General features: G+C 32.4%; 1 protein-coding gene across 1 annotated transcript in view; it reads right to left on the bottom strand.

The window, feature by feature from the left end:
• LOC123709569 overlaps positions 1-17,476 on the bottom strand; it is a 99,939-nt gene extending 82,463 nt beyond the window's left edge. Inside the window, exon 1 of the mRNA XM_045660980.1 lies at positions 17,290-17,476. The gene's annotated coding sequence lies outside the window, so the exon portion shown is untranslated. The remainder of the gene's footprint in view (positions 1-17,289) is intronic.

The raw sequence follows: 17,476 nt of genomic DNA, 5'->3' as shown, positions 1-17,476 counted from the left end.
TCAAAATCCGAGATACTATGTTTCCTCTTAGTATATGAATATACACGTCCATTGATGTTTTAGGTTTGAATATCGAATTGGGAATTGCACAGTAAAACAATAGCCTATACTAGAACAGTAAAACAGTTCACTCTAATATCAGAAATATTGAAATTCTTAGTTAAGTCCCATACGACTTTCCTGAAAGCAGACGTCACAGGATGCGGGGTAATTTACTCCGAAGTGAATCCACTCACACCTGATTACATTCTCTGAGGGACTAATTAGCTTTCGGATGTTTAAAAACTTTTTTAACTTTATTTTCTGTTTGGTTGTTAATTGTAAACGAATTAGACTTTCGGGGAATTGCGTAAGTCATTTATAATGTAAAAGTATTTTTGCGTCTCATTTTGGAGGCAAATGGGAGTGTAAATACTACCTAATCAATGTGAGAAAAATCTCAAATTATTAAGTCCTCAATAATGTGTCAATTTCCTTAAATATGTTTTCTGCGAACTGTACTAGTTATATATTACTATATCTATGGGCCTGGGTGTTCGGAAGCTTTATTTAGTATAAGTCAAAATAAGGAATCCAAAAATTGATCAGAGTAAAACTTATTACTAGCATTGGTAGAATATCCTATCCTATCCTATCCTTCAAGCACTGGATCCTTTAGTAATGGTAAAAAGAAAATACGGGACACTATGCGATCTAATGTTACTGCGCACGCGACAGCTGTTAATTCCCAACTACCCATCCTTGCGCCATTACGCCGTAACACCACCTACCATTTCCGTGTGTCTAAGTCAAAATCGACGATTATCATCCATATTTGATTTACACCGATTTAACGCAGTCGAAATTACTGGTGTCTTGAATTACTTATATATTTTATCTAGGCCAATCTATCGCCATTAATCTCTATTTTTATTTTACCCTGGGACTATAGGTAGTTATTAGTTATTCTTTACTTCATGATTCAAAACCATAAGCACAGAAAATTTATCAAACTTTTAAAAGTTAACCAGTTTATAATATATTATATAAACTGTGTTTAATTATTTTTATAGATATACAAATAAAATACTTAAAAGTCGTTGTATACAATAATGTAGGGATTTACATTATTTAACGGTTAGTTAAAAAACGTGAATAAATTTGTCTTTTAACGCGTTAAAAGATCACCAAAAGAAAATATTCCATAGAACTTGTAATATAAGCTTATTGCTAATAGCATATTTTTGTACAAGAACAATAATCGGACTTACGAAAATAGCCGACTACACAACAATCTTCAGTATGGGTAATCCGATGTTCGTGTTTGTTCTCCGAGTTTCCATCAAACTTGTTTGTACAAGGGACATTGGGATAACTCCTGCGGGATTGATGAAGATGGAACATTTCAGACTTATTGCATTGCGGTCCTTTCATTTTTATAAGAAATAAGACATTTTTTAAAATATGAGTTTCGAACGACTTCATCTAGTAATTCGTTTGCACGACAAATTAGAATAAATAATAGATTTTAATTAACGTATCGTCCTGATAAATTGAATGGTCATGCATATAAAGTAAAATTATCAATGTATTTATTTTATTTATATATAATTTTATATACATAATCAGGAAAAAAGATTACAACAGTGTGGTGGACACATAAACTAGACACAGTTTTTCTGACCAGAACGTTGAACAGACCTAAAACTTATAAACAATGACTAATTACATACATAACGTAAAATAATAGCAATCAATGTATTGCGAATAAACGTCATAAACACATTTAAACTTGAAAGAAATGTATTTCCCAGGATCAGCGGACCTCATAGATAGAAAACTCCAATTTGATGGCAAACTAATCCATATCCCTTATCAGGAATTCTGCTTTTATGAATTCGCTTTTTATTTTGGGAGGACGTTAAATGAATTACCAATGCTTGTGCCAGATATATTTTTCCTGATATTGTTAGATGACGTTTAAACATTATTTTCGTAACAACATACAACTGTTAATAAAAATATTCGGTGCTTAGTTATTGAACCAGATCAATAACAAATACTGCCGGCTATTTGGGCTTCATTTGTTTCGATTCAATTCCGATACTGGCATTTTAAAATACGGATACATTTAACGAACCACATAAAATTGCAATAAAACGTTCATCAAGTTTTTTGTTTTCTTTGAGCCAGTGGTATTTGCGTTCGCTATCAGTACGTTATTTATGTTTCACTGTTCTACGATTTCGCGTAATGATTGAACTGGATTTGTTTGCTGAAAGTGGCTAACGAAAGAATGAATCACGTTGTATTATATTATACAATCAGTGTTGTGGCTATTCTCTTATATTTCCGTCGCTTCTATTGCATTTCTGTAAACGCTTCGAGTGTGACAATTTTTACATAATACCTACTGTAAAAAGAAAACCACACTGGACTGGACACATTTGCACATGCTTGTAATATTTTGAAATTGATTTAAAACAAACTAGTTTAAAATATTATTATATATTCTTCCCCTCAAAATGGTCACACTAAACCAATGTTGGCTTTCTGGTAGATTTTCTACGTATGTTCGCATTTAACATTAGCTCGAACGGTGAAGAAAAACATCGCGAGGAAACCGGCTTGCCGTAGACCCAAAACAAAGACGGCAGCGTACGTCAAACACAGAATCACCTACTTGTTTATTAGATTGACAAATGATCATGAAACAGACATAGAAATCTGAGACCTAAAAAGGTTGTAGCGGTACTGGGTTTTTTCTTTAAATTCGTCAGTATGAATAATTCTACCACTACCTGTACAGAGGAAAATATTTTGTTTGATTTGTAGATTAATCATTTCCATCATCACAAAGATAGGTCAAGTTCCCAAGTTCCAAGAGATTTTTAAAAGCAATAACGATTGTATTCTTGAGAACTCTAATACCTCAGAAAGTAAAATACTTTAACAATATTTTAAACACCTTGGACAAGGGATAATAAAGCTATAAGGCATTCGAAGTGATACCACCAACAACCAAGTATTTTTATATCAATTAAGATGTAAATTTATAAATAAACTATGTTTATGGATTAAAGCTATGTATTATTTTTAAAACTTATAGTTATTTACATAATTCTAAATAGTATCGACTAAAAGATGACGATACCAACTTCGTGGCAATAAATATAGATAAAACAACTTTCTCTGCAGCTGTGATACTTTTGAAATTTAACACCTTTCGTCTTCAGTCACCGTGAGCACGCACACTGAAAAGTACGCGAAACGTCGGATTTTTTTTTAAATTTAGAATTATGTAAATAACTATAAGTTTTAAAAATAATACACAGCTTCAATCCGTTCAAAATTGTTTTTCTTAATGTGTAAAAGCTATTTTAACAAAAGACAATACTATATGTTTAATTTTTGACTTTCCCTACCAAGAGTTTTTATATTGTCAGAACTAGTTTTAAGAAAAATTCGAATCTTTAATCTATGTCTCTTAATCTATAAACGAATGCTATAACTACTAAATTTATGGAATTAGGGATAAAAAGTTAATGTCCTTGTGTTAATGTGTTAATCCTTGTTTAAATAACGTTTTATAAAGACAAGGGCGAAAGTATCGCGCTTCATAAATCCCAAAATTGAACTCCTTGATATAGTAATTTCTTAATTTGGAACTTATAATGTTTTAGTTCGAAATAATACTTTAATAACGTTATTAATTTTGAATACCTTCACTATTGAGTGTTTAATTAATTTCTTGAACAAGCTTTAAAACTTCAAGCATGTAAAAGAAAGATTAAAATCTCAGATTAGATTTGAATAATTAAAAAACGTGAAACGGTTTTCTTCACGGTACAATTAATTTGAAATTTAAACGTAATACAAATTACGAATTATATAAACAGTAAAATTGTGTGCGTGTAGTAGTGTACACACGTAAGAAGTGGAACTTTTTTTTAAATTTAATTTTCGAAAAATGATCTACTATATGCAACTTTACAGAAATTGGTTAAATATTGTTAAATTAGATAAGAATCTAATTTAACAATATTTACAAAACTTTTTTAATAAAAGGCTTTTATTACCATAGACATGAATACAAATAATACAATTATTTCATTTTACCTTGTTATTACAGAATTTCATGAATTGTAATAGAATTATAACTATCGTTGTTATCGTTATTTTTGTTATTAATGGCTTCGAATCTCTTCAAATAAACCGTGGTAGGGCCAAGAAAGAAAGTGATGGTGCGTAACGGAAAAATGTGACGCGTAACCGAAACATGTGACGGAATTTTTTTCCAACACCGATAAAGAAGTTTCACTTCAATATGCTGCAACTTATTAATATTATTTTTATAAAGTTTATGTATTGATTTTGTATTTGTACAGCTATGCTAGTCTGAAACTGAAATGTGTGTTTAAAATTTATTTGTATTGAATGTCATTAGTATCTGTATATGTTATCTATGTATGAGCTAGCTGCACAAGATAACTGACCAAACAACCCTACAGATCCCTAAGCCCTACAGATGTACCCTAACACATAAATGTGAATATACAAATAAGTACGGGATGTCTACACCAAGAGACCTAAGGTAACAGACGGAGCCCTACTAGCCCTAATGGTTCGAATTGGTGGGATTATCTCAAAGCTATCGGGCAGGCTCACCACGATTATTCATGGCTTGAAGTACTACGCCACTTTGAGAGGAAGCGAGAAATGAATACGACGGACAAAAAATCAAATCTGATTTATTGTTCAAAGACAATATCTTAAATACTACTTACACCTATTCCCACATACATGATATTATTCTAGTGAGCTGTTGCAGTGGTGTATTGCGCATCTTGTATGGGACTTACAGTTGGCCTACTACATAATGAAAGTCTTGAAGGGTGTAGTGTGTAACCCAAGTTTACTTCAAGAACTGGGATTCTTAGTACCTATAGGATATGTGAGACGGCAAAGGCATAGGTTATTTGCGATACCAAGGGATTAGAACCAGAACCAGTCTGATGCACAGATCCCCGTTATCCAGGACGTTGCGACTACTGAATTCTGTCTCCGATACTATCGATATATGTATATGTTAGCAGAGTGAATTCACAGTAGCGATATTGTGTAAATTATATATTTAATATTATAAACGTATTTTATTATACTTTAATTATTTAATGTTCCTCGACATTATCGTATTGGCATAGGCTGTAAGGATAGTGTATGTTATTCTGTTATAAATAATAATCACCTGTTAATATTTGAAACATACGTGAGCCGTGTCAGGAGTTAGTTGATGTTCAAATGAAATCTGAACAGTATTTAATTATATGTTATATATGAGAAGTTTTAAAAGGAAACAATAGCATGGATCTAAAGAGACTGTTATGGACTAGCATCCTCCCATGCCTGGTCTACGAGAGGACGTTCACGGAAAGAGTGAAGTCGAAGGTGACTAGTGCCCAGAGAGCAACGGAGCGGAGCATACTTAAAATGAAAAAGATACACAAAATTCCAAGTTACCACATCTGAGCGGAAACGAAGATCATCACGCCTTACTGCTGAAATGAAATGGATAAAAGATGGACTGCCGAAGCAACCCGTGGAGGGAACCTGGAGGAGACCGCCATGAAAAAGAAACGTGGGAAGACCACAAAAGCGATGGGCTGACGACTTAGTTAAGGTTTCTGGAAACGGATCGAGGAAGCTAACAACAGATCCATATGGAAAGTTTTGGAGGAGGATTTTACTCAAAAGGGATTCGTACTACAGAAGACAAAGAAACAGAAATAACAATAACTAACGTAGACTAATAGTATAATAACAAAACTAACTCCCATTTCATATGTAATTTTTTTAACAGTATGGACTTAAAGTTACTATAAAATTATTATATGTATAAATAATTTACTACCAATAAAACAGACCCAACTATCAACCCCATACATTGAAGGCTAGATAACTTTAAACACTTAAATGGATTGATTTCGAAATTACAAACTAAAGATAAAAATAAATGACTGCACTAAAAGAGTTTAAATTATATTGCATCATACATCTTCTAGACATGTAGATTGCATTAAGTAAATGGTTGTGGCATTTGTATAATAGTTAGATCGTGTCTGCCTGTCTCACACGGTATCACGTTCTACTTCCATTAGACGCGGTTTCTCTTCACGGCAAGGAATATGTAAATCTGAAATCGTGAAGAATATGTCGCGCAGAGCTGATTTATTCCCTAAAGTATGTACTTTGTTCTACTACCTGACAGTGGTTTTGACATTGGCAAGTAGGATGGCTGTCGTACGCTGTAGTTGCCTTTTATAGGTTTTATATAGGACAGGGGGCAAACGGGCAGGAGGCTCAAATGATGTTAAGTAATACTGCTGCCCATACACTGCCAGAAAGTTGTAAGTGTTCCTTTAAGGAGTTGGTATCGTCTTTTTTAGGGTACTAAGTCGAATATAGAAATACTTCAGTGGGCAGTTTGTTCCATAAACTGGTAGTACGCGGCAAAGAGTGCCATAAAAAACGCTCAGTTGTGGAAAGTAAGGTGAGGGACGTTCATGTAATATAGGTGGCTATTGTGAAGCCGTTTTATTTTCAACTAGAAATTAACTAACAGTACAGTACATAACATATTTTTGTTGGAAATCTCTTAACCTGGTAAAACTATATTAATATTATATAGTGTTTATGTCGGAGCACCCTCAGGTGTCAATGTCATATCACAAAGCTTATAAATTAACAACGACAAAATCAAATCAGTTTAAAACGATAATACATGTAGTTTATTTGACATTGACGTTGTTAATTTATAAGCTTTGTGATATGACAATGACAGCTGACAGTGCTCCGACATGCAATATTTATATAAAAAAGTATGGTTTGTACGCGACATTGGCGGAATTGTTATTTACACAGAAGTCGCCATTAAAAAAATAAAGTGATGTAAGTATGGTTATGGATCAATCGATAACTAATGTCTAATCTTGCTAACAAACCATAGTCAAAGTCACAATCATTTATTCATATAGGTAACACAATGTATACTTACGAACGTCTAAAAAGAAAGTATACATGAACTGAATCCCATGAACTTTAAATTATTAATAACGTAGAACTTAGCTAAAATAGCACTCCTCGTAACTTCTGAAAATGTTACTTATAAGTTGAATTAGCTATCTTTTATCCAGGGTAAATTTTCCACCAAATAAAATCGAGACATAAGCAGTCACAAAGAATATTTTAGGATATCTAAATTAAAACTGAGATAAGACTGATAAGTTGGTTATTATTTTAAATGTATTATTAAGTCTAGACGAGAGAATTCACTGATTAAATTGTGATAACCTTTTATATATTATTCATATAGCATATGCACTCATGTAAAATAACTATTGTGTGTTATAGCTTGGAATTTATGTTGATGTTACATCAAAATTTAATTTAGTCTGGAGATAATAATACTACCAAAGTCAGTTTAATTACACTTAAAATCAAAGAGTAGTGGTGGCCTAGTGGCTTCAGCGTGCGACTCTCAGAGGTCGTAGGTTCGAGTCCCGGCTGTGCACCAATGGACTTTCTGTTATTGTGCACTCGTATGGTGAAGGAAAAGAGAGTGAGAAAACCGGCATGGCTTATACCTATAAGTGTAAGACTTGTGTGTCAAGCACAGAAGGCTGTCCCTGACCTGCTTGCTTATTAGAATAAAAACAAACGATAGCAAAACAGATACAGAAATCTTAAAAACCTTCAAAGGTTGTAGCGACTGACTTTTACGTTCATAACGCCTTTTGGAAACAAATGGTTATTACAACAGGTAATGCTTTACTTTATAAAAACATCTTTTAGAATATTAGGGATGACTTTTAATGGGTTTTAAATATCAAACCTGTTGGGAAAGCAGCATACCCATGGGCAAATTTGAATGTATGTTTCATTGTTTTTCAGGCTAGTATGTATGCAGTGTTGTGTGTTATGTTGAGTTTTTATCCCTGGTTTTCAGCAATGCACCATCTCTATATGCGCATTTAACATTTGCTCGAACGGTGAAGGAAAATATCATAAGGAAACCGGCTTCACTTCGACCCAAAAAGTCGACGGCATATGGCACAGGAGGCTGCTCACCAACTTGCCTATTCGATTGACAGAAGATCATGAAACAGATACAGAATCAGAGGCCCAGACCCAAAAAGGTTACACCACAATTTTTTTAAATATATATATAAAATCTTAAAAGCTCACTTACTGTCTAAAACATTTCCTAACAACAGACAGGACCTTCATACCTCTTGTAGTTTAATAAACTAAGTAACACTTATTACGTTAAATTGTCATTATACGTCATATCTTCAAAATCTAACTAATTTTTTAAGGTAAGTCTATCGGGGTAATAAACACCCAGGAACTGCTGGCTAATTATGAAAACAAATTAAGTACACTAAACAGACACAATATTCCCAGACAAAAAGTACGAGTTTTCTATTGTGAGTGTCGTTTTTTCTACAAACATAGAATAAAATAATTGAAAAGATTTTTATCTTGTTACGCCAAAGAAGTATAACTTCAAACTCATGTAACACACGTTTTTTTTAAACTTTTAAGCAAACATTGTTAACAACACGATTATTCAGATCTGAGAATGTCATTTGTATCTTTCCAACCCGGAAAATATAAATAAATTTTAATTTTTCTTCTGCTAATACTATTTCAGTTTCGTGTTTAGTGTATACTCATAAATTTATCCTCTTATTACGCGCATTTTACAACGTTTAGAACTGTATATTTTTGTATGTAATTATGTACAAAACACGAACGAGGCTTACCAATCAATACTCTTCAATAATTTAATAGACTCTGACTATTTACCTTAAGTTTTCTCAATCGATAGTTCATTGGCTTCTTTGATTATGAATTTACTAAGTATAAAGTTAAAGGCAAGTAGATATTTGTATGTAGTGTTTCTGAAAATGAATGCATTTCATCGTATTGCAAACAAAAAACAACTTAAATGGACGAATGGCAAAAATGCAAACTCCTGAAGAGCTTGAACGATTGATACCACCGCCCATGGACACTCAATGCCAGAGGGCTCGCGAGTGCGTTGCCGGCCTTTTAAAAATTGGTACGCTCTTTTCTTGAATATATAAAGAGATATCCCTCGGATATAGAAAGGGTATTCTGTTATTACTCTATTATGTCCCCAGCTATATGTTGTAACTGTATATATGTAAATGTATTTATTACATATTTCACTTTTATCATTTACATACAAATTTTCAAAGTATAGGCTGTGAAGTTTTTTCCTCTACAATTATCGTGTCCAAGATTATTTTAACAATCAAAAAATGAAGAAGATGCAGCGTTGTAAAATAAAATAGAAGATCTATATATGGAGTAATTAATCTGGAATAAAGAGTTTATTCGTGTTCAACTGAACTCAGTCAAAAGTGAGATGTTAGTCCATTAGTTGGATACGATTCAATTAACTGACGGATCTAGCGCACGTCGTACTTAACTCAGTTATATCCAGTTCAAATGTCTTAAAATACATTCGGGTTCTTCAACTCTGTACTTCTACTTCGGAGTGAGCTAATATTAACTTCCCTGCCTATAACACCTTAAACATTAAATGTCTTGTTTATTAATATGTAAATAAAAGATTCCGTAATTTAGCCTCATAGTAATGTTATGAAATATATATAAATATTATCCAGGACATTAGGCCATATTTAATTTTGTATTTTAGGAGTAAATATGAATGTCACAGCAAGTCGAGTTATGTAAATAATGTAATACATTCCCTATGTCAAAGATTTTTTTATATACCTACCCGTGTAAACCGAAGACAAATGTTCTTGGAAAGAAAAAGAGTGATTTAAAACAAACGCAAAACTGACAATTTAGCGAGATCCCCACGCATTTATACGAACAAGAAATATCACTGTGGACCTTGCGCTGAAACTTTACTTACGTGTTCAAAGTAAAACTTGTTTCCTAAGAATCTACTTTTATTTTTAGTTTGACACATCAAAGTTAGAAATAGTGAAATTCAAAGAGGAATTTTCATCTATCTATCTACAAACCCACGTCCCGAAGGGATAGGCTGAGATCAGTTACGATTCTGACATACATCTCTCACTTCCACTACTTTCGTTATCTGTATGCTCGTCGGTTCTGGACACTTCTCTAATCTTCAGTAGGTTGTGCATTTAGTCCTGCAACCTCATCCGACCATGGAAATTCTATACTTATAAAAATCATTATAGTGATGTGCTACCTCCGAGCAGAGGCTGTGAAATGTCTACTCTGAAGTTATTTGCACGGTGAAAGCTAATATTGCAACGACCAAGAATGATCGGCGTCACGGCGATGTGACAAACATTAATTAGGGCAGACTTAAAGGTATTTGCTTAGTTTGTCTTTATACTACGCCTAGTTATCTACGTATCACATGTACATAGCGTATATAAATCGATTGATATAAACACATGGTCGACATAGCTGATACCATACAACTTAATCCTATATTTACTGACTTAGTAAGCATGGTAGAACGGCTTCAACGTAATTACAAACCAGTTTTCGTAGTTGGATATATAAAGGATAAACATTTTAACAATACCACTTAACATCAGGTGAGCCTCCTGCCCGTTTGCCCTCTGTTCTATAAAAAAAAGTGTGTTTAAATTCCTCGATAACGTAACGTCATAAACACTAAGAAAACACTTCAAAATTAATGAAAGTCGTTTCAGTAATGTTTCAGATATAGCGCGTAATTCAGATGGAATATGTAAAATAAATGTTCCATTCCATTTTATTAGGTCTTTTTTATTCTTGTTTCCCATTAACTACTTCTATTATAATTAGTTAATATAGCCCAATACCAACAAATAAACACATGTAATGGCTAAAGGATTGACGCGGGCACTCGGTCTGTCTTCAAGTTATTGAAGTTATATGCGTAGATTAACGAATTTGTCATGATCAAAGCCAGTCTTTTGATGTATGAAGTACTGAAGCTATGAATAATTAAAAGACCGTAAATTTATTAGCAATTTAGTTGTATGCGTGTCGATAACAAGAAGCGATTGGCCACTTAGAATATTGCAAACGAATTTCATTACGGTTGTCATATAAATTACAACACTGTTTAATACGTTTGTACTGGTAACTTTATATTACTTCCGCTGAATTCCCTAAAGTCCAAAGGTTAAAATTATTGTTTTATAACGTTTAAATATTATTAACTGATAATTCATTTTCCATGTGATATTCTCATGTAATGAACCGTTATCTGAAGTATTACTTATAAAACACTAAGGGCAATATTATTTAAATTAATGATACAAAATCTTTAATCACATGCGTCAATAGCATAATTTATCTTCCAGTAGTGATAGCATTTTCTCTGAAACTAGTTTGTAAGTAGTGCCTACCTTCTTTATTGTCTTACAATATGTCTCAGAAGGGACCTACTGGAAGTCATTTAAATTAAGTCAGGAATAAATACAGAAGATAGCGTTTCTCTGAAACTAGCTCGTAAGTAGTGCCTACCTCCTCTATTGTCTTAAAATGTCTCAGAAGGGACCAACTAGAAGTCATTTAAATGAAGTCAGGAATAAATACATAAGTTAGCGTTTCTCTGAGCCTAGTTTGTAAGTAGCGCCTACCTCCTCTATTGTCTTAAAATGTCTCAGAAGGGACCTACTAGAAGTAATCTAAGTAAAGTCTTGTAACTTAATATTATGTTACAGTGCCAAACTATTGGTCAGCCAAATGATATAATAGTTGTTTCAATATTCTACGAGCCATCTAACTTTCGCTTTGAAAATGTTTGAAACTTTGTTAAAACCTCTACTGTTATCACTAAGTTAATTTCGCCAGCGGTTCTACTCGCTGATAAAGCGTTACAAAATGTGTAGTTCTTGTATGTTGATCAGCTATCTAAAATATTATTTTGCCACTTGAACTGTACTGTAACAATAAGAAGTAAAAGTCAGTGATTTAAGATATGAAATAGATGAGAATTAATAATAAAATATCTCAATGCGTTCGAATCACTGTTATGAACTACCTGTTTTATTATCCATATACCACTTGCTAGTAGGGTGAACGACACACACATTAGAATCAAAAAGCGACGGAATGTGTCATGCACAGAAGTCTCTTCATACGTCTATAATGAAAAAATATTAAGTATCATGATTATAAGAAAACAGATCTAAGATCGAGATCTCGATCAAGAATGGGAACCAAATTTGTTAAATTGCAAAATCATTCTTGATAGTTTCACGACAAGCTTTGGCGAGTGCGAGCAGTGTTGGCCCAGCTTCTGGGTGTGGGTCTCATCACTTAGGTCATAGGTTCGATCCACGTCTGCGATGACCAATGGATTTTCTTTATATATGCCTATTTAACATTTGCCTAACGATGAAGGAAAACAAAGTGAGGAAACCCGATTGCCTTAGACCCAAAAAGTCGACGGTGTTTGTCAGGCACAGGAGGCTACTAGGATCACCAACTTGCCTATAAGATTGGCAAATGTTTATAAATCAGATACAAATTTAGGCCTAACCCTAAAAAGGTTGTAGCGCCACTGCTTTATTTTTGTTTTCTTGTTCATCTATTTTATAGTTACATTTTAGCAAAGAACGAGTGTGGCAGTATAATTATACTACTCATCATCACCTCTCCATTACTGGAGGTCATTCTAGTGAAGTGCGTCTTGTCCTGTGCCAGATGCAGCAACTCTTTCGCAGTCGCAATACCCGTCAACTCTTAGGGGGTCGTCGTAGGGGGACGGTCGTTACGAAGCCATTTTCCTTCCACCAATACTCTATTTACCCCGAATTTACGCATGATATTGAAATGATGGAGGTGGTTACGGTCATAACGCAACACCTGACCTAGGTACCAAACCAGTATATTATTTTTATTATACATAAATAAAAGAAAACACTTTGTCATTTATTATTATAATAGCATAGCCAACTGTAGTCTGACCCATTATAGATTTTTCTAGTCTAAGGGATATCAGAGAAGAGTCAGAGTGACTAAGAGTGACTTTCTTAAGTTAATAACTTGCTGGACTTGACATTATCTTGCCGCTTTCAAAATGTACTACGATGATAACTCCATACACAGAGAGTGATCTATTCACAGAAGACTTGGAATCCACGTTTATCAATGTATTAAATTAAAAGAAAGATATTTAAAACGAAATAAATATTACAATAAATCTACGCCTTACGCATGAGTTCGCTTAGTACAGATTTCCGTGACTTTGTGACGACTTAATGGTTTCTTTACTAAGAAATTGCGTGGAACTTAATATAGTTAGCGTTGTTATATTCTTGTTATTTAATAATGTCCGGAACTCGAATAGTCATACGCTATAATATGACATATTTACTAGGCACGGGCGTCAATAAAAGGTACCTAACAACTAGCGTACAATTGTAAAACCGTGTGGAACTACATAAACCAATTATTTGTCGTATTTTTATGTTGTTTAATAGTTTATTTTATTCCTATCTATAATATTATTTAATGGATGGATGTGTAATTACACGGTGTGCAATTAGAGAATCATATAAAAAAAGTTTTAAATTAGTATCTTATTAGTAATATAAATAATTAAAAGTATAGTACAAAGAATATTTTTTAAGCGATGTTATCCAGTTTTTTTCGCAAAATTATTAATATTGAATAAATCTAATATTTTTCATAAAGGCAGTAAAGACATATCATTAGGCATAAACTTAGAGATACATATTTCTATTGAGTATTTTTCTTCTATATTATTTTTTCAGATCCATGTTAAGTGAACTTTTAGACATGGATGTACAGAAATATTGACAGTAAGATTTAACACAAAATGTACTGCGACATAAAATAGATTCAAATACTGCTACAAGCTTTAATAAAATTTATATCTTCGTGAGAAGCTCACATTCCCTTGCGTTGTAAATATCTGGGGCCCACGAAGTAATCTTTATATTTTGACATAATTAAGGTTCAAAGTTTGTCATGTTTTTATGTTAGAGATTTTTAAAAATTATTTTTATTAGCGGCCTCGTTTGACTGGTAATTTAATATTTTGTAAATTAATTTTTAGTCGACCAAGGAGCTTAATTTAATACCAACGTAAAAAAAACAATATTTCCTCTTTATAACTATCTGTGCTATGTGGTTCGACCCGATTTTTTCGGTCGTAGAACGATATTCTATATAATAATGTCTTCTTGTCAATAGTTTCCGCGGCAAACGCGATTTAGGAATCTTTATTGGTATTTTTCACTCACGATACACGATCGTTATTTTATACAGAAACCAAATTTTGTTTTATATAGTCCTGTAGTTTTGGATCTAACACTAAAATAATAGTATCAAGAGAATTTATTAATTCAGAAAAAAATTAATACTGTGGAATAGTATGTAGTACGCGTACATTTAAGTATTTAGTATATTTCAGTGACAGTTTGTTAACAATGTTATTTGTGTAGGCAATTTCCAATGAATTAAAAAAAATTACAACTATATATCTTATCCCTAGTCTCCAAATAATAATTCGTAGAAATTTTAATTTGTGTAATGTATGAAAACGTGGAATGGTCTGGTAGTATATAAATGAATTATTTAGTATCGTTTTTGTTATTTATAAAGCATAACTTAAATATTTTCTAAAAAAAACTCTCAACATCCATCTCTACATAATTGAGCGTTTTTAACAGAATGTTTGCTATGCACCACCCCTAACCAGCGGCCCGTCAGCTATTTCCGAACCAATTTGAATTAGGGTCCTTAAAGAAAAGCGCGCCTTCAAAGGCGAGCAACGCACTTATGAGCCCTCATTAAGAGTATCATCATTTAACATTAGGTGAGGTAAAAAAAACTAAATTATAAATAGATAAATTTTTCTATTAAAATTATGTTATCAGCCTACTGTCTGATATACATCGCTCATTTTAGTCTAAGAGAAAATTTGCCTTAAAAAACATTGTTTCTAAAATAGCCTCACAAATTAAACCAAAATATTCACTGTACAATACCTTTAATATTTTTATAAAATATTTGTTGGGATATACAAAAATCCCAACACAAAGAAAATATTGCAACAAATGGAATAAGTTTAAAAGGCGTGCATTAAGGAGCGCGAGGCTTTATGCATATTCAATGGTCTGAGGATATAGGGTACAAGTTTTCTCTTAGAAAGTTGCAAAGCGGAAAATTATACATCTTAGTAATAATCTTTCGCACGTAAGGGATTACCTTGTAAGCTTTAAGCGATACTTAGGAGCTTTCGGGAATAGTTTCAAGGTTGGATTAATTTGTCCTTTCCTAACCACAATACTAAGAGAGCCTTCTGTAGAGGTTGTAGGTTAAAATCGAAAGAAACGGTACGCTACATTATAATGAAAATATGATCAAGATATTAAAGTAATATTGAATGGATCATGAAAATTTAATAAATTGCTTTGTAACGGCCGGAATAATAAAAAAACAAGAACGTATTTTTTTAACTTTGATTACATATTTATTGTATATGTAAATATGATTTTATTGATCATATTTCTTAAAAAAAATTATATTCGTAGAAATTCGAAGCCATAAATAACAAAAATATATAATAACGATAACAATGTTAGTAATAATTCTATGACAATTAATGAAATTCTGTAATAATCTTAGTTACTAGGTAAAATGAAATAATTGTATTATTTGCATTCGTGTATATGATAATAAAAGCCTTTTGATAAACTTTATTTAACCAATTTCTATAAAGTTGCATATAGTAGATATTTTTCTTTTTAAATAAGTCCATAAAGAAGTTTTACTTCTTACGTACGCATACATTTTTTATGGCAATAATTTTGACTTTATACCGAATTTGTTTAAACTACACAATATATTTTCAAGACACGCCTAGTCTAATATCAAACCCACAAATTTCCAACTACTAGCCTGACTAGACAATTTGTTTACGCATATATAATAGCACTTATAGGAATAGAATTAATAAAAATGCGTTATAATTAAAACAGAATTAATGAAGTTTAAGATTGTTAGCAATATACTTTACAAGGCAACTGATGGGGATGTTGACACATACAAATATTATCCGTCTAAAATAAGGTTAGATGTGGCTTTAAAAGAGACTATATAAGTCTTTACAAAATACAATTTCCACATAGGTTTAACGATAAATTGAATATTAAAGTAGCACTGTCCATTAGTGGTCCCCGAAGAATCTATCTAATCCAAAGGCTATTAAACAATTAATTACTATGAAAATGTAGACAAAATCGTTTTCAAATGTTCGTGAACCATTTTTCAATCTTTTTTGAAACATAAAAAGTCCCCACATGCACTTAGCCTAATTTCAACGGAGTGAAACGATGAGCGCTGTGTAGGCATCATGCCACGAAAAAGGTTTTTTTTTTATATACTTATATTATTTATTTCATCATAGACAAGAGGGACTTTATTGGTTTTTGATTATTAGTCTAAAGAGACACCTAAAGATAACTTTATTACATAAATAGCATACATATAACAAAACAAAATCAGGGAACACTCCAGACTCAATTTGTTAATTTGAATGCGTAATCGAAGAGTTTTAGAAAACAAATAAAAAATATAGATGTATTGGATTAAATAGGAATTAATTGTAATGGTTTATAAAAAATAAATTACATATGTGATACTTTACACTTAAAGCTTATTTTACGTCGATATTATTAAGTTTAAGTTTATACCTAACTAGCCTAAATATTTTAATATTTGTGTTCAGTATTTAACCGACATTTGGACACATTCTAAATTCAGTCAAGTTTTGCGCTGTTGTTTTTTGATGTTACAGGAGGCAAACGGGCTGGATTCGTGATGTTAAGTGATATTGCCGCCCATGGACACCCACACTGCCAGAAGGCTAGCTGCTGGAGCTTATGAGATCTCTCATCATCACTCCGGCAGCGGATAGGATAATATAACTTTTTAAAATTATACTTCAAAAGAATAACGTGATTTAAGGAGTGCGGAAGCATGGGTATTTGTTTCTCAAGAAACAATTCAAATTATTTGTCTGTAAATATTTAATTACTTTATAAAAACACTTGTAATGTTATTCGTCTTTTAGATAACCCTTTACTTAGGATAAGAAGCAAACTCATGTAGGCTGTCCAATTAAATAAATATATTTTCAAGTTTAAAAATCATAACACGTATAAACTATTCATAAGTGAAATATATCGTAAATAACATGCAAAACTTAATGAATAACTTTAATCAATATGTAATTAATCTTACCAATCCAATAAGGAAACAGTTCGCAAGCGACTATTTTCACTCGATTGCACTTCGGAAACTTTAACCTCACTACACTTATGAAAATCACTTTAAATAAACAGTCTATTACAAGAATAGGGCATACGTGCAAGCATACATCGATATTAAAAATTAACGGTCGGGAGCAACGCGAAACGCGGCCGACAAC

Source organism: Pieris brassicae, chromosome 5 (assembly GCF_905147105.1).
Source record: "Pieris brassicae chromosome 5, ilPieBrab1.1, whole genome shotgun sequence".
Classification (NCBI taxonomy): Eukaryota; Metazoa; Arthropoda; class Insecta; order Lepidoptera; family Pieridae; genus Pieris; species Pieris brassicae.
This window is presented reverse-complemented; position numbering and strand designations above follow the sequence as displayed.